Source organism: Poromitra crassiceps (assembly GCF_964638095.1).
Source record: "Poromitra crassiceps genome assembly, chromosome: 5".
NCBI classification, from domain to species: domain Eukaryota; kingdom Metazoa; phylum Chordata; class Actinopteri; order Beryciformes; family Melamphaidae; genus Poromitra; species Poromitra crassiceps.
The window spans coordinates 169,138-187,736 of NC_139642.1; the positions used below are offsets into that span (position 1 = coordinate 169,138).

Consider the following 18,599-nt stretch of genomic DNA (forward strand, 5'->3'; position numbering starts at 1 on the left):
CCTTCTTCCATCCTCCAGGCACCCTCACTAACACTCCCGACTCCAATCCTGCTCCTCGGCCCCCTGTCCCTGGATTTCCTTCCTTCTCTCCCCTCTCTCCCGATGAAGTGCTTAAACTCATCAGCTCGAACCGAGCCACTTACTGCCCCCTCGATCCTATCCCTTCCTCTCTCCTCCAAACCATCTCACCTAACATATCTCCCTTCCTCACTACCTTCATTAACTCCTCTCTGTCCTCTGGTCTTGTTCCACCTGCTCTAAAGACTGCAAGAGTCAAGCCTCTGCTTAAGAAACCCTCCCTTGACCCTACTGCTATTCACAACTACAGACCTGTCTCTCTTCTCTCATTCCTTTCCAAAACCCTCGAACGAGAAGCGTCCCAACAACTTTCTCTCTATCTCTCCCAAAATGACCTCCTGGACCCTCTGCAGTCCGGTTTCAAGGCTTCTCACTCCATTGAGACAGCTCTTCTTGCTGTCACAGAGGCCCTTCACACTGCTAAGGCCTCATCCCTCTCCTCTGTTCTTGTCCTCCTTGACCTGTCTGCTGCCTTCGATACAGTCAACCACCAAATCCTTCTTTCCACTCTGTCTGACCTCGGCATTTCAGGTTCTGCACTCTCCTGGTTTGCTTCCTACCTCTCGAACCGCTCATACCAGGTCTCATGGAGAGGGTCCCTCTCCAGATCCTGTCCTCTTACCACCGGTGTCCCCCAGGGCTCAGTCCTGGGCCCCTTACTTTTCCTTCTCTATATCAGATCTCTTGCCTATGTGATCTCTTCTCATGGCTTTTCTTATCACTGCTATGCTGATGACACCCAGCTTTTCCTTTCCTTCCCCCCCTCCGACACTCAAATCGAGGCTCGCATCTCTGCATGCCTCAAAGACATTGGCGACTGGATGTCTGCCCACCACCTCAAGCTCAACCTTGGTAAAACAGAGCTACTCTTCCTCCCAGGAAAAGACTGCCCTCTCGCAGATCTCTCCATCTCCATTGACAACACCACTGTACTTCCCTCCCAAACAGCTAAGAACCTTGGGGTGCTCCTTGACAACCAGCTGTCTTGCTCAGCCAACATAGCTGCTACAGCACGCTCCTGTAGGTTCTCTCTCTACAACATCCGCAAAATCCGTCCCTTTCTCACAAGAGAAGCGACTCAACTCCTGGTCCAGTCTCTTGTCTCCTCCCGCCTGGACTACTGCAACGTGCTCCTGGCCGGCCTACCTGCCACCGACATCCGACCACTTCAGCTCATTCAGAACGCTGCAGCCCGTCTGGTATTCAACCAACCCAAATTCTCTCACGTCACTCCCCTCTTCCAGGAGCTCCACTGGCTTCCCATCTCGGCCCGCATCAAATTCAAGACACTGGTACTGGCCTACAGGGCAGTACACCAGTCAGCTCCCCTGTACCTGCAATCTATGGTCAGGTTCCAAACCTCTCAGCGCTCCCTTCACTCATCCACCAGTGCAGGTCGCCTCGCCCCTCCTCCGCTACGGGGGCTCAAAAGTCGCTCATCCCGATCTCGACTCTTCTCGTCCCTGGCACCTCAATGGTGGAACGAGCTTCCACCTTCGGTCAGGATGGCTGAATCACTGCCGATCTTTCGGAAAAGACTAAAGACTCACCTTTTCAGGCTCCATCTGGGCCCTTCTTGATCTAACCTTGTTCTCTCTCTTTCTTTATAAAAAAAAAAAAAAAAAAAACCTAACCTAAACTTGTACCACTGTTCCTTCAGAAGTTGTAGTTGTCATAGACTGTGCTCCATAGTTGATTGCTCTATTGCGGACAAAAAAGGTGTTATTGTAAGTCGCTTTGGATAAAAGCGTCTGCCAAATGACGTAATGTAATGTAATGTAATGTAGATACCTAGCCCTCCGTCTGCCCCGTGGTCTCCGCCCAGCTGGATGTGCCTGTAACACCTCCCTAGTGAGGCGACCAGGTGGCATCCTTACCAGACGCCCGAACCACCTCACCTGGCTCTTTTCTACACGAAGGAGCAGCAGCTCTACTCGAGTCCCTCAAGAATGACTGAGCTTCTCATCTTCTCCCTAAGCGAGATGCCACCTTCCTGAGAAAACTAATTTCAGCCGCTTGTATCCGTGATCTTGTTCTTTGGGTCATGATCCATCCTTCATGACCAGAGGTGAGGGCAGGAACGAAGATCGATCGGTAGATCCAGAGCTTTGCCTTCTGCCTGAGCTCTCTTTTCGTCAACGGTGCGGTAAAACGAGCGCAATACCGCTCCTGCTGCTCCAATTCTTCTCCACCCCATCTCCTGCTCCATCGTCCCCTCACTCGAGAACAAGACCCTGAGATACGTGAACTCCTTCACTTGGGGTAAAGAATCTATTCTCTACCTGGAGGAGACAATCCACCAGTTTCCTGCTGAGAACCATGGCCTCAGATTTAGAGGTGTTGATCCTCATCCCAGCCGCTGAGACCTGATCCAGTGAGTGCTGAAGGTCCCAGACTGATGATGTCATCAGGATCACATCGTCCCAGAAAAGCAGCGATGCGATCAGCCCACCAAACTCCAACTTTAACTACAGTGCTGTGTGTGTGTGTGTGTGTGTGTGTGTGTGTGTGTGTGTCTCTCAGGGAGCTGTTCAGGGCCCAGAGGAGTTTGCTGAAGGTTTTGTCATTGGAGTGCAGAGTCTGCTGGGTCACACTGTGGGTAAGGACATTTATACCTGTTGGTGTTTCCAGTCTGTTTCTCCCTCCTGGTCTGAAGAGCAGCCGGAAACATCACTAAAGTATGTTTCCAGTCTGTTTCTCCCTCCTGGTCTGAAGAGCAGCCAGAAACATCACTAAAGTATGTTTCTAGTCTGTTTCTCCCTCCTGGTCTGAAGAGCAGCCAGAAACATCACTAAAGTATGTTTCCAGTCTGTTTCTCCCTCCTGGTCTGAAGAGCAGCCACAAACATCACTAAAGTATGTTTCCAGTCTGTTTCTCCCTCCTGGTCTGAAGAGCAGCCAGAAACATAACTAAAGTATGTTTCCAGTCTGTTCCTGTCTGTAAAGTATCTGTGTTATAAATGAATGTCATTCCAGTGTGCAGACTCAGTCTCAGTCTGACCGCCTTGCTGTAGGAATCAAGAGCAACCAACACTTCATCTGCCTAGATTAAAAACATATATATTGCTGAATGAGTACTATGGATGAGTACTATAATACTACATTCATATTAAACCTATAGATATAAAAACAAGGCGTAGGTCTTGACAAGTATTGCACTTCTTCCTACTCCTTTTTGGGCCTGATATGCAAAAGTAAATTGCTTGAGAATTTGCTGTATATGCTGTGAACTCTAATTGACTATTCTTGCCCGCCATTTTCTTGCTTATATGTATTTTATTCTTTATCTGTCTTTTGTTTTTCACCATGTTGGAAATAAATCTAATCTAATCTAAAGTACATACAGACCTTCTGCCCGAATGTAATCTATTACTTTCACACACAGATCCCGCAATATTGCCGTGGAAATATATGCTTGACCCTCCCCGAACAAATGTTAAAGCCGACTATTTTCACTTGTGAAACAATGTTCAGTGTCAATTAAATCATAGGCAGCGCGCGGGCATCACGCATTATGGGACAAAATGTAGGCAAAGCACATAAACAGCTCAACTTGCACTATGAGGTAAGAAAGGCCACATCTGACCATGAAATAAAATATTAAGTTAGGATGCATAATTAAGACCAAAATTATTACAATTATCACCGTTATGTCCAAATCGCATGCACAACAAAACAACCAGATTTAAAAATTTTCTTTTCTCCACTAGATAGTCCCATACATTCTGGTTTACAACACGTTTTCTCTAAGTGTGTTGTTGTTGCTGTGGCATTGTTATTGCCAGCTGGTATGCTGGTAGGCTGCAGATGTGTTCCATAACACTCAGAATAGGCTACTGTCTTATTGTGAAGTTGCAGAGCGTTACAGCAATATACATGTTTTACAGCAATATACACATACACGTTCATATTCTCTGACTACTCGATGCTCCAAGCCGGCAGGCAGCACTCTTGCCTCGGCTTGGAAACGGTAGTACGCAGGGAAGCGGCCATTTGCCTAGTTCTCTGCGGATCCCACTCACGTAGGGGCAGAACACGCTGAATCCCACTCCATTTGGGGGCAGAACACGCCATACAAGCACCAGGATTGACTAACGTCACCTCCAAACCAGTTTCCTTGTGTAACAGGGTTAGGAACTTAACTCCCGGTGTCTGTAAGTGTTGCTGTATGCTACTGTATAAGCAAGCGTTGCCAGTGTTGTCTGTTTGAACTGAATCATCTGTCCACCAGGTGGTGCTGCAGGTATGGTGTCCAGGATCACGGGCTCGGTGGGGAAGGGCCTGGCAGCCATCACCATGGACAAGGAGTACCAGCAGAAACGGCGGGAGGAGATAAACCGGCCGCCCAAAGACTTTGGAGAGAGTCTGGCTAAAGGAGGAAAAGGCTTTCTGAAGGTATGCTGCTGCTCAGTACTGCTAGGGTTACTGCTACTGCTCAGGGTGTTTTCACACCTGAAAGTCCAAACCAAGGTTCACTCTATGTTCATTGTGTCACATTGTGTTTACGTAACCTGCATTGTGTTAACATGTTAAGGGCTTGCACAGGGGTGGAGCGGGATTCGATCCGCCGACCTCCCGCGTCCAAAGCAGCTGACTGAAGCTCAGTGAAATGTACTTTGTGTGCACTGTGGATTAAGTTTGAGTGAGCTTCAGTCAGCTCGTACATACAGCAGCGTGACCCCATTGACCTTGCATTGGTTTTTGCCCTTTTCTTTCCAGCAGTTTGAAAAAGTAGAGGTAAAATGGACAGAGTTATCTCAGGAGATTGCTGATGTCAGCAATCTCCAACCAATCATAATTAGATATGGGCATGCAGCATGGACATAAACACTGAGGGGTTGTTGTGTCCATGGTGTTTGCACCTGGTTTTATAATAGCTGTGAAAGTTTTTTAGACTCATTTGGGTGGGTAATTAATGTGATCAGCTGTGATATCCTCTAAAAAAGAGAGATATTTGAGAGTGGATTGCCAGAGGCTTTAACCATTAAAGGCCGGCTTTTCCGTGGGGGATATGAATATATATTAAATCTCACGCCCCTAAGGTTTTCGAATCCGTTGAAATTTTTGAAATTGGAGGTTTACTCACAGAGATATCAACCGAAATCCACTCTGTGTGTGGGGGGGTGGGGGTGGGGGGTAGGTGCGGGTGCGGGGACTCGAAATACTACATTTCCCACAATGCACTGGGCTCGCGTGGCCTTCGTTTTCATGCCCACCTCTCAGGCATTTGGCTGATATCAAACTCCAGTAGGTGGCGGTAATGCACATATATGTTTGCCAACCGCCATAAAACTCAAAGAAGAAGAAGAAGAAGGCTTCGACAATAAAACATACACAGAAGAAGAAATAAATCGAAAATAAAATTGCCTCCAAATTGCACCAAATTTAAACGGTAATATATATGTCGGGAGATGTCTTCATAAAAAAAAAATCATGCATTTTAAGGCATTTTCGTAGGAGTTACGCGCATCTGATGTTGTAACTATTTTCTGTAAAAATGTGTAAAAACGGGTACATTGCTCAGCGTTGATTTCGTTACTTCAACCCACCTACTACTAGATGTAAAATTTGACGAGCTTTCCAATGCCGCCAGTCCCGTGTATATTAGTGCTTCCGTTCCCGAGATATGGTCTATTTGCAAGGAACTATGGGAAGCTAATATTAGCTACAGCAGGCTAGGCGGTTGAAAAAGATGGCTGCCTTTTCGTTTTTGTTGAAGACCTCTGAAGGGGCGTGGAGGACCTCTAGAGGCGGGACCATGGCTCACAACAGTTGTAGTTCATAGGTGCACGACTTCCGCAAGGCGGACTTGGGCCAGATGACGCGAAACGCGTCGGCTGGCCCAAAAAATATGTGAGAGATGCTTGATATCTCTGGGAGTGAAGCTCCAATTTCAAAAATTTCAACGGATTCGAAAACCTTAGGGGCGTGAGATTTAATATATATTCATATCCCCCACGGTAAAGCCGTCCTTTAAGTCTGATGCATTGGTTCACACACAGAGATAATTGGCTGTGTTTGCTGATCTGTGTTATAAATGAATGTCATTCCAGTGTGCAGACTCAGTCTCAGTCTGACCGCCTTGCTGTAGGAATCAAGAGCAACCAACACTTCATCTGCCTAGATTAAAAACATATATATTGCTGAATGAGTACTATGGATGAGTACTATAATACTACATTCATATTAAACCTATAGATATAAAAACAAGGCGTAGGTCTTGACAAGTATTGCACTTCTTCCTACTCCTTTTTGGGCCTGATATGCAAAAGTAAATTGCTTGAGAATTTGCTGTATATGCTGTGAACTCTAATTGACTATTCTTGCACGCCATTTTCTTGCTTATATGTATTTTATTCTTTATCTGTCTTTTGTTTTTCACCATGTTGGAAATAAATCTAATCTAATCTAAAGTACATACAGACCTTCTGCCCGAATGTAATCTATTACTTTCACACACAGATCCCGCAATATTGCCGTGGAAATATATGCTTGACCCTCCCCGAACAAATGTTAAAGCCGACTATTTTCACTTGTGAAACAATGTTCAGTGTCAATAAAATCATAGGCAGCGCGCGGGCATCACGCATTATGGGACAAAATGTAGGCAAAGCACATAAACAGCTCAACTTGCACTATGAGGTAAGAAAGGCCACATCTGACCATGAAATAAAATATTAAGTTAGGATGCATAATTAAGACCAAAATTATTACAATTATCACCGTTATGTCCAAATCGCATGCACAACAAAACAACCAGATTTAAAAATTTTCTTTTCTCCACTAGATAGTCCCATACATTCTGGTTTACAACACGTTTTCTCTAAGTGTGTTGTTGTTGCTGTGGCATTGTTATTGCCAGCTGGTATGCTGGTAGGCTGCAGATGTGTTCCATAACACTCAGAATAGGCTACTGTCTTATTGTGAAGTTGCAGAGCGTTACAGCAATATACATGTTTTACAGCAATATACACATACACGTTCATATTCTCTGACTACTCGATGCTCCAAGCCGGCAGGCAGCACTCTTGCCTCGGCTTGGAAACGGTAGTACGCAGGGAAGCGGCCATTTGCCTAGTTCTCTGCGGATCCCACTCACGTAGGGGCAGAACACGCTGAATCCCACTCCATTTGGGGGCAGAACACGCCATACAAGCACCAGGATTGACTAACGTCACCTCCAAACCAGTTTCCTTGTGTAACAGGGTTAGGAACTTAACTCCCGGTGTCTGTAAGTGTTGCTGTATGCTACTGTATAAGCAAGCGTTGCCAGTGTTGTCTGTTTGAACTGAATCATCTGTCCACCAGGTGGTGCTGCAGGTATGGTGTCCAGGATCACGGGCTCGGTGGGGAAGGGCCTGGCAGCCATCACCATGGACAAGGAGTACCAGCAGAAACGGCGGGAGGAGATAAACCGGCCGCCCAAAGACTTTGGAGAGAGTCTGGCTAAAGGAGGAAAAGGCTTTCTGAAGGTATGCTGCTGCTCAGTACTGCTAGGGTTACTGCTACTGCTCAGGGTGTTTTCACACCTGAAAGTCCAAACCAAGGTTCACTCTATGTTCATTGTGTCACATTGTGTTTACGTAACCTGCATTGTGTTAACATGTTAAGGGCTTGCACAGGGGTGGAGCGGGATTCGATCCGCCGACCTCCCGCGTCCAAAGCAGCTGACTGAAGCTCAGTGAAATGTACTTTGTGTGCACTGTGGATTAAGTTTGAGTGAGCTTCAGTCAGCTCGTACATACAGCAGCGTGACCCCATTGACCTTGCATTGGTTTTTGCCCTTTTCTTTCCAGCAGTTTGAAAAAGTAGAGGTAAAATGGACAGAGTTATCTCAGGAGATTGCTGATGTCAGCAATCTCCAACCAATCATAATTAGATATGGGCATGCAGCATGGACATAAACACTGAGGGGTTGTTGTGTCCATGGTGTTTGCACCTGGTTTTATAATAGCTGTGAAAGTTTTTTAGACTCATTTGGGTGGGTAATTAATGTGATCAGCTGTGATATCCTCTAAAAAAGAGAGATATTTGAGAGTGGATTGCCAGAGGCTTTAACCATTAAAGGCCGGCTTTTCCGTGGGGGATATGAATATATATTAAATCTCACGCCCCTAAGGTTTTCGAATCCGTTGAAATTTTTGAAATTGGAGGTTTACTCACAGAGATATCAACCGAAATCCACTCTGTGTGTGGGGGGGTGGGGGTGGGGGGGAGGTGCGGGTGCGGGGACTCGAAATACTACATTTCCCACAATGCACTGGGCTCGCGTGGCCTTCGTTTTCATGCCCACCTCTCAGGCATTTGGCTGATATCAAACTCCAGTAGGTGGCGGTAATGCACATATATGTTTGCCAACCGCCATAAAACTCAAAGAAGAAGAAGAAGAAGGCTTCGACAATAAAACATACACAGAAGAAGAAATAAATCGAAAATAAAATTGCCTCCAAATTGCACCAAATTTAAACGGTAATATATATGTCGGGAGATGTCTTCATAAAAAAAAAATCATGCATTTTAAGGCATTTTCGTAGGAGTTACGCGCATCTGATGTTGTAACTATTTTCTGTAAAAATGTGTAAAAACGGGTACATTGCTCAGCGTTGATTTCGTTACTTCAACCCACCTACTACTAGATGTAAAATTTGACGAGCTTTCCAATGCCGCCAGTCCCGTGTATATTAGTGCTTCCGTTCCCGAGATATGGTCTCTTTGCAAGGAACTATGGGAAGCTAATATTAGCTACAGCAGGCTAGGCGGTTGAAAAAGATGGCTGCCTTTTCGTTTTTGTTGAAGACCTCTGAAGGGGCGTGGAGGACCTCTAGAGGCGGGACCATGGCTCACAACAGTTGTAGTTCATAGGTGCACGACTTCCGCAAGGCGGACTTGGGCCAGATGACGCGAAACGCGTCGGCTGGCCCAAAAAATATGTGAGAGATGCTTGATATCTCTGGGAGTGAAGCTCCAATTTCAAAAATTTCAACGGATTCGAAAACCTTAGGGGCGTGAGATTTAATATATATTCATATCCCCCACGGTAAAGCCGTCCTTTAAGTCTGATGCATTGGTTCACACACAGAGATAATTGGCTGTGTTTGCTGATTGGTCTCAAACTGACCGCCTCTCGTCTCCCCGCAGGGCATGGTGGGCAGAGTCACAGGCATCATCACCAAACCGGTGGAGGGTAAGTTTCCTCACGACACACTGAGCTGGAGGGTCTGCTCAACTGACCTGCTGATGGGTGAGCGCGAAGCGTGCTAGATATGAGCACACAACCTAGAAATGACCATGCGAAGCGCGCAATATTTCTAGTAGACTCTATAGTTTACTCTATAGAGTTGACTGGGTGAGTGCAGGGTGTTTGTGATGGTGATGAGTTGACTGGGTGAGTGCAGGGTGTTTGTGAAGGTGATGACTTGACTGATTGAGTGCAGGGTGTTTGTGATGGTGATGAGTTGACTGATTGAGTGCAGGGTGTTTGTGATGGTGATGAGTTGACTGGGTGAGTGCAGGGTGTTTGTGATGGTGATGAGTTGACTGGGTGAGTGCAGGGTGTTTGTGATGGTGATGAGTTGACTGAGTGAGTGCAGGGTGTTTGTGATGGTGATGAGTTGACTGGGTGAGTGCAGGGTGTTTGTGATGGTAATGAGTTGACTGGGTGAGTGCAGGGTGTTTGTGATGGTGATGAGTTGACTGATTGAGTGCAGGGTGTTTGTGATGGTGATGAGTTGAATGGGTGAGTGCAGGGTGTTTGTGAAGGTGATGAGTTGACTGGGTGAGTGCAGGGTGTTTGTGATGGTGATGAGTTGACTGATTGAGTGCTGTGTGGCTGCAGGGGTGAAGAAGGAAGGAGCGGCCGGCTTCTTTAAGGGCATCGGGAAGGGTCTGGTGGGGGGTGGCGGCCCGGCCCACTGGCGGCATCGTGGACATGGCCAGCTCCACCTTCCAGGGCATCCAGAGGTACGAAACAAGCGCTCCTTAACACATTCAGTGCCAAGGACGTCTGTGCACGTCCTAAAAAAAAGTAACGTTCAGTGCCAAGGACGTCTGTGGACGTCCTAAAATCATAATTCATATTATTCCATAATTCTGCTGTTTAAGGTCGTACCCAGCCAGTGAGCATGAATCCCTTCAAGGGATCACACGGCGCCACCTTAAACATCGTCACAGGAGCTGCTCCACCCACCTCAGATCCTTTACTTTGTACAGGAGACAGCGGAGAAAGCCGTGGAAACCGATGCATGCTTTCTGCCAGAGCCGTATATATTGCTCCGTCTACAGCGAGAGTGGGCTCGGCTGCATCCGCGCTCACAACTGAGCTCTTATGCTTCTATCTATCTCCACACGATTTCCTAGAAAGCCAGCATCCGAAGCCGAACGGGCCAAGCCTTTTCGTTCAGTCGCGTTTGCCAGCGCGCATCATTTCCTTGATGCCCATCAAGGAAATGATGCGCGCAGCAAAGCTGGGATCTGTCCGGGGCAAAAACGGAGTCGAGAAAGCAAACTCTGTGCGTGTGGGAGGAGCCCGCAGCTCAGAGGTGGAGAGGGGGGGGGGGGGGGGGGGGGGGGGGGGGGTGTGGCTGCACAGAAACCACACCACACGCCACCACATCAGAAAACACCAGCCAGAGTCAGTGAATGTGCTCGAAATTAGAGTGCAAAAGGTATTCATAAAAGGGGCTATATCTTGGAAAGAAAAAAAAAACGACAGAAAACCCTTGAAAGTGCACTTTTTTGAGAGGCTGTAATTTCATAATGGAACTGTCTAGAAACAAAATTTCTTCTTTGGAAGAAGCAGGAGTGTTCAATCTTTCATTAAAGTCCAGCCCCGTTAATATAGCCATAATAGAAAAAATTCTATAGCTGTTTTCAACTGAATGGAAGTGAATCTGGCACAGGCTCCAGACAATTTTACTGAAGCGCTGTGGCACTGAATGTGTTAAGACTTCCTTTACTTCAGTTAATGTGTCATTTTAATTTCTGTGTTTTCGTGGTAATACCGTATTTCCTCTAATATTGGCCCCTGGCCTTTATTTACCTCAACTTCAACTACTGTTTTTTTTTAGAAGCAGGCTTATATTAGAGACAGACATCGGGAGAGACCATAGAACATTCCACTCGGACCAAAACTGAAAAAAACGACATTGGAAAAAATATTGTCTTTAAATCTGCATTTTTTTAACGTTTTGGTCAGAGTGAAATGTTATGTGGTCTCTCCTGTTTCTAAATATATCTGAACCGTTTGGTTTGATTAAGTAAAACGTTTTTTATAAGCATTTTACAAAGTGTCTATGGGAAAATAAATGGTGGATGAAAATCTCTGGTACAGTGCTGAAGCAGGAAGTAGGCGGTCACTTTGCCTCTCTATTTCATCGTGTCCTGCGCTCACGTACACAAGCATAATGCACAAGTGTTGCAGCAGGGGGTACGGTAGTCCGTACACATTTTTTATCATACGTTGGCTTGATAAATCAGGGCTCAGGAGTTTACTGTATTCACCGTTGTTTTTTTCCTTTGTTTTTTACCCGGCCTGTGTTTGGGGCCGGCCAGTATCAGTGACCAGGCTTTTAATCGACTATTAGAGGAAATATGGTATTTAAATATTTTTGCAGTGTTTTGTGTGAATTTCTTTAAATCCATCTTCTTTAACATAGCAACGCGGTGCTCATTCTGTTTGTTGTATTTTGTGTTGAACATGTCATGTAGTGTAACGTGCTAACCATGTTGTCTCCTCTGTTCTTATTCTTGTGCGCTGTCTAATTTTGACATTCTGCTTGTGTTTTTTTGTCTCATAAGTTAATGCCTGGGACTTTTTTTGTTTGTTTGTTGTTGTTTTTGTTGTTGTGTGAGTATTTGAAGGAATGTCCACTCATTCATAGCTACTGCTATTAAAGCAGCGTTCCTTAATCACTAAACACACAGAGGAAACACTGCTGTGCCAGCAGGAAAATGCACAGCTCCTCAGTTCAGTATCAAAATAAAGATAAAGATTAAGGAGATCAGCTTTAAAATGCATTTCATATGACCAATCAATCACAGGTATTGTGATTGATTGGATATGAATCAAAGCTATCGGAATGCAATTTTTTTGCATTTTCACCGAAATATATAAATGATGATGGGATTTTTACTGAGGTCTGTACCCAACAAGCATGTCCCCTTGCCTCTGGAGAATATGATTTGTAGGCCAGGGTATCAGTGGCGTGTCCAGGCCATTTTGACTGGGGTGGCCCAGGTGGGGCACAGACTCAAGCACGTGTGGCACTGAGTGCGGCATTTAGGAAGGATGTAGACAGGTTTTCCCTCGCCAAAATTTAGCCTAAATCTGGGGCCATATTTACCCCCCTTGCCAACAAGCTAGAATGACATGCTTGGTAGTAATGGATGCTTTAGGTCTTCTAGTTTAATATGATGCCAGTATCTTTACTGTAGCTTTAACATTGGGCCTGCCACAGCCTCTAGAAATACAGTCATGTCAGCCACAGATGCCAGCACCCTCAGGATTTTGAGGTGGCCAATTAGATTTCAGGGGTGGCCAGTGCCACTCCCTAGAAACGCCCCTCCAGGGTATCTCTGTCTGTAGCACCACAATGCTGCATTTAATGGTATGTTGTGACACATTTATCAAACGGCAGCTGCTCCTGTGATTTGGTTATCGATTCGATTAATTGTGCAGCCCTCGTTTACCTGTATGTCAGATTGAGGAGAGCAGCTTTAAACTGTATGTCAGACTGCAGTTTTGCTAGGAAGCGTGCTGGCATGAGGTGTTTTTCCCCCGCAGGTCGCAGACAAGACAGGTAAGTGTCTGCATTGTGTAGAACCTGAAGGACTTCCATCCATCGTGTGTTTCCATACTGAACCACTACTGTGCTCAGTGAGCGGCCAGAGAGAAGTGACTGGATTAACACTCCACCTTCACACACACCTCTCCATCACTCTAACGCTGCCAGTAACCCCGCCCTCACACACACCTCTCCATCACTCTAACGCTGCCAGTAACCCCGCCCTCACACACACCTCTCCATCACTCTAACGCTGCCAGTAACCCCGCCCTCACACACACCTCTCCATCACTCTTAACGCTGCCAGTAACCCCGCCCCCCTGAGTAACCCCGCCCCCCTTGCCATGCTGCAGCATTGTGATTTGAGCAGACCCGACCTGAGGAAAGAGCCGACAGTACCGCTCCTTCACTACAGACACAGCGTGCGTTCAGACGCCTTCTGCACATTAGCATGTTTGAGCTCGCTCCTTCTCATCGTTTTCAGCATGTTGAGAGGATCAGCGCTCTCCTCTGCCAAAGTGATGCATCTCACATTTTTACAAGCTCTCTGCGTTTGAAACGGAAACGGAATTGTATCGAATTTCGGACACGTAATTTCCAGTGTTTACCAACATTTTTATACAGAGTTCCCAACTGAAAGATAATTTACATAAGTTCTTACACATTTAATAATAATAATAATAATAATAACAAAAGTAATAATAAGAATTGATTGGATTTATATAGCGCCTTTCTAGACACTCAAAATGCTTCACATATCAGGGGAGGGATGGGAGGGAACTCAAGTCATCCACCACCAATGTGTAACATCTGCCCTGCCTAGGTCTCAAATTTCATAAGTATCTATAGCCTACACATTTAAGAATATCAAGCACTAACTTATGAACTTAGTCACGGACAACATCCCACATTGGGCGACAGTGGAGAGAGTCGGTATTGGCTGGTAGATTTATGGAAAAATAAGAGCTTTGAGTATATAGCCTGCACTTCTTAAAAGTATCTGTAACATTGTAAAGGTAGAGGAAGGGTTGATTAATATTAAGTATATGAATACACAACACAGTGGAAAATAAGTGTCCGGAATTGGATATGAATTTTGAATCTCATAATAAATGTGCTATCATCCAATTGTAGAGACTGGAAGAAAACCAAGGTCAAAGCGATATTAAACTTTACAATAGATAGATTGAGGATTAATTAATTAATAATTAATTTCTGACCCACTTAAGTGAAAACTGTACACTGTAAAATATATTTGGTATATGATTGTGTTTTGTTTTGGTCATATGCTATCTGGAATTGGATGCTGTGCATCGTCCAATAAACAATAAGCATGAGTAACGGCAAAACAAACATGGAAGATGAGCTTGTGCTACCATTTCAATGATCATCACGACATGAATGTTAAAAAAAACTCAAGGCACTGGGGGCTAGCTGTGTGTTTATGATTTCAGCAATAAGGTAGTTTTTAACACATTGACTGCCAGACGTTTTTTTTTGCTGTAGGTAGCTTCTGCCAAGCCGTTTTTTGAGGATTATGGCTCATTTTATAAGAGCCGAGGATTCGTTTCAGCTTGGAGTTTGTGAACATACAATATCTCAAAAGTACTAATAGAATGTGTACTTTCTCTGTCTAAAAGAGTTAGTTTGTAGAGTTAGTAGTTATGTAAGCATTAGCAGTTGAATACAGCATGGTTTTAGCGTGAAAAAGAATATTCAGAGATAAACGGCTTTTTGTGAAATTGGATGGAACTGTCACTTTAACCATTCATTTTTGGCTCTCTCTCTCTCTCCCTCCCCCTCTCGCTCTCTCTCTCTCTCTCCCTCCCTCTCGCTCTCCCTCCCTCTCTCTCTCTCTCTCTCTCTCTCTCTCTCTCTCTCCCTCCCTCTCGAGTTGCTTCAACTCCGCCCTCCGTGGGCGGACAAGCTTGTCACCAGTCAGTGCTTTGCTGCTCTCCTGTGCCTGCATGTCTGGGCCGCTGTTTGAGGAAGTCGGGATGGACTCGCTCGTTTGGAGTTTTGGTTGAGAGAAGCTTTTGCGATTCTGGTCATATTTATGCTGCGTGTTTCAAAGTGTGTTCCTCCACCTGTAATCTATCACCCGATCATAGTAGATCGGCTGAATCTATTATGTAAATTTGCAATCCCGCATCGCCAGCAATCAGCGCGAAAAGGAGAATGGCTGGGCTGAGAATGGCTTGACAAGTTAAAAAAATGCTTTCCTTTCTCTAGCCAGGAGAGCACTGTTGCCACTTAGTGGGTCGGTGGAATGGGTTGTAAACGTTCGGTGGCTCCAATAATTATATAAGAGATGTAAAAGGCTTAGATGCACAACCCACCGTCAAAAAAAAAAAATCGATGCCAAAAACGTGTAAACACGTTGTTGGCAGGGAACAGCTGGATTCTGAAAACGTGTTCATACGTTGTTGGCAGTGAATGTGTTAAGAACTTGTAAACACTGAACAGTGTCTGCAAGCTAGGCTAATGCTAGCTAAATGCTAGCAAAGTTATACCTCAAACGCATCTCAGTTGTTTGCAGTGCGCTTTGCTTTGTAAACATGTGCAAAAGGTGTCGTCTGAACGCACCCACACCCGTATATACTTCCTAAACATTTCAAATTTATGAATCATGTAGACTCTAATGAAAAGAAAAGCTTTGTCTTAAAGTCACATAGAACACCAAACATTCATCCAAGCCCTGCCTCCTCTCCCCTCGTCTGTTCTCTCCTCAGAGATTGGCTGACTGACTGAATGAGCGCATGGCACGGCCATGCTGAGTTTGGCGTGCTTCTTCTACGACAACTTGTTGACCAATCAGAACATATCTAAATAGTAACACACTTTTTGTCCACCAGTCATAGTGCCAAGTTCATTCCAAAGTTCACTTCAGCAACTTCACAACAACCCATTCAATACAGTTAAAGTGCAGAGCTGAAGCTGAACTTATTGCTCTATAAAATACATTTAAAACCAATTTAACATCTAACAGTGATTTTGCAAAGTACCGAAGGCATGTTGAAGATGAAAAATGGCAGCTTGTGTAGAATGTGAAAAGCAATAAAGAATAGTGTCATCTGCATAGAGGTTGACATCTCAGGCTCTCGAAGACGTTGCCACAGCATTTATATACAAGGTGAACCACACTGGCTTTATGGGTAATGAAGTCCTCCACCCCCCCACAAGAAGACATTTAGGTGTGAGGAGGTTTAGGTTAGTGCAGCTTTGAAGTTAGATTTTAGGCAACATTATATGGTTGATTAATGCAGGTGTCAGTTTGATCAAAAACCCAATCAGTACCTTCAGCTGTTTGTGGAGCTAAATCAGACAGTAGGTCTCTTAACCCTGAAACACCAAGACCGCCGCCCACGGCTAAAATAGATATTGTTCTAAAATCTTCTGACCTGCTAATCATGCTTTAAAAAGTCAGGTAAAGTTCAGCAGGTAAAGTTAATCACCTTTCAGTGGTATCACATATGTCACCTTTTCATGCACCCACACACTCACCTCACGTCACCTCAAAAGACACCCCCCTGCCCCCCCCCCCCCCATCCCCCCGCCTCCACAGTACTGGAGACCCATCCGTCATGTAATCTGCATCCTTTACTGTGACCACTCGCTGGATTCTGGATAACCTGATGAACTTACTGTTCCATGCTTTCACTGTAGAGGTAACATAAGGTGAGATGTTCCAGCAAACATTTGACTGCAACTCGCCCGTTTGGCCTTTACATAGTTTGCTTTGTTTGAGTTTGGTCCCTCTGAGTTGGAGAATGCGGCTGCTTGTGGCACCTCGCTCAGCGCTCCCTGGTGGCTGCTTGTGGCACCTCGCTCAGCGCTGCCTGCACGCTCTGACAAAGCATCTTCCTTTGCAAAGAGATGTTCTGCATCGGTTGCTTCATGTTCTCTCTGAATGTCAATCCAGACCTGCTTGTCAAAAGTCCTCATGAGCTTGAGATTATAGGTAATTACTAATGCATAATTAACGCATTGTGGTCCTTAGTGTTATTGTGAGTTTCCATGGTAACTTACTGTAGATGTTTGTAACCTACAAACACCTATACAAAATCCATTGTATATAAAAAAATATATATAAATAACCGCCTTGTAGATGTATGCCTCCATCAACAAGTCAAGTTGCAGTTAACATGTCTGTCCAGATGACTAAAATATACTGTATATGTCACAGTGAAGTTGAGCTCTGAACTTAAAATGTCATCATTTCATCTTATTAGACATTTGGGTGAAATGTTGCCATAATTAGCTGAGTTATGACCAAAAAGGGTCTTTTGTGAGGTCACAGTGACCTTGACCTTTGACCACTAAATTGTAACCAGTTCATCCTTGAGTCCAAGTGAATGTTTGTGCCAAATGTGCAAAATTCCCTCAAGGTGTTCCTGAGATATCGCGTTTACGAGAATGGATGGATCCCGAAAGCAGCATCACGCAGCTGGCAGCAGTGTGAAGGCAGAAATCTGGGCAGAAAACTGTCGAGCTGATTTGCTAAATCCCCAAATTCTCCAGTCACTTTCCTTATTTAAAGGACTTTGCTCATTTCCAACCAGCTTCGTATCATTACAGTGTGGCTAGTATATGCAGATAAACAATGTTTACCTTCTCTGCATGTTTCCTGCACCGAGAAGATCTCCGTTCAACTGCCTGCAGAAACTCCGCCCCTGCCAGTTGGTATGGCTCATTAACGCTCATTAAGGCTCTCCATGTGATTCTCCAGTGGATGAACGCATACAGAAAAAAGACTAATAACAAATCTGCAGTTTAAACAACAGCGCTCGAGCAGAACATCTGTTCACCTCCGTGCCTGAGAATGAAGATGGAGGGAAGTTACATATTGTTCATCAACGTAAACCCACATTGTAACGATACAAAGCTGGTTGAAAATTGGCAAAGTCCTCCTTTAAGTTGCCAGCAATGATCTTTAAAGCAGAGTAGAAAACTGCCTGCTCGTAGGCTCCACCATCAAACTGAGGGCAGAGCCACTGTCATTAGGCTGACATCTGTGTGTGTGTGTGTGTGTGTGTGTGTGTGTGTGTGTGTGTGTGTGTGTGTGTGTGTGTGTGGCGCGTGTGTGTGTGTGGTCAGGGCGGCGGAGTCGACAGAGGAAGTGACCAAGCTGCGGCCGGTCAGGCTGATCAGGGAGGACGGCGTCATCAGACCGTACGACCAGACCGAGTCGCAGGGCTTCGACCTGTTCCAGGTGAGTTAACTGTAACCCTTAAGGGGGGTTAACCCTTAAGGTGGCATGTCTGTAAAGGTGAGACTTGTGGGTACCCATAGAACCCATTTTCATTCAGATATCTTGAGGTCAGAGGTCAAGGGACCCCTTTGAAAATGGCCATGCTGGTTTTTCCTTGCGAAACTTAGCCTAACTTTAGAGCATTATTTAGCCCCCTTCCTGACAACATGTCATGACCATTGGATGCCCTGACAGGTCTTCTAGTTTCAGATGAGAGCAGTATCTTCACTCTGGCTTTAAACCTGAGCTCTCTACAGCCTCTGAAACACACGAGGAGTAGAAGATGATTTATTCAAGGGTTGTAGTGCTGCACACCATGTGTGGCACAAACTCTGTGATGTTACATCTGTTATTCCACAATGCAACTGATTAAACAACAAGTTCACTTTTTTGCACAAAACATTTCTAAACGAGTGTGAAACCACACAGTACAGCTCTGTTTTAATGGTGCTTTTCCACCACTGGCTCGACTCAACTCTACTCGGTTTT

At 45.2% G+C, this 18,599-nt stretch overlaps 1 pseudogene across 1 annotated transcript in view; it reads left to right on the top strand.

Moving 5' to 3' along the window:
• LOC310777399 (intermembrane lipid transfer protein VPS13C-like) overlaps positions 1 to 18,599 on the top strand; it is a 109,993-nt pseudogene that overhangs the window by 82,837 nt on the left and 8,557 nt on the right. The window contains exons 29-33 of the transcript in view: positions 2,602 to 2,677; positions 4,309 to 4,472; positions 9,216 to 9,261; positions 9,913 to 10,037; positions 17,957 to 18,071. The product of the transcript in view is annotated as an intermembrane lipid transfer protein VPS13C-like (transcript). The remainder of the gene's footprint in view (positions 1 to 2,601; positions 2,678 to 4,308; positions 4,473 to 9,215; positions 9,262 to 9,912; positions 10,038 to 17,956; positions 18,072 to 18,599) is intronic.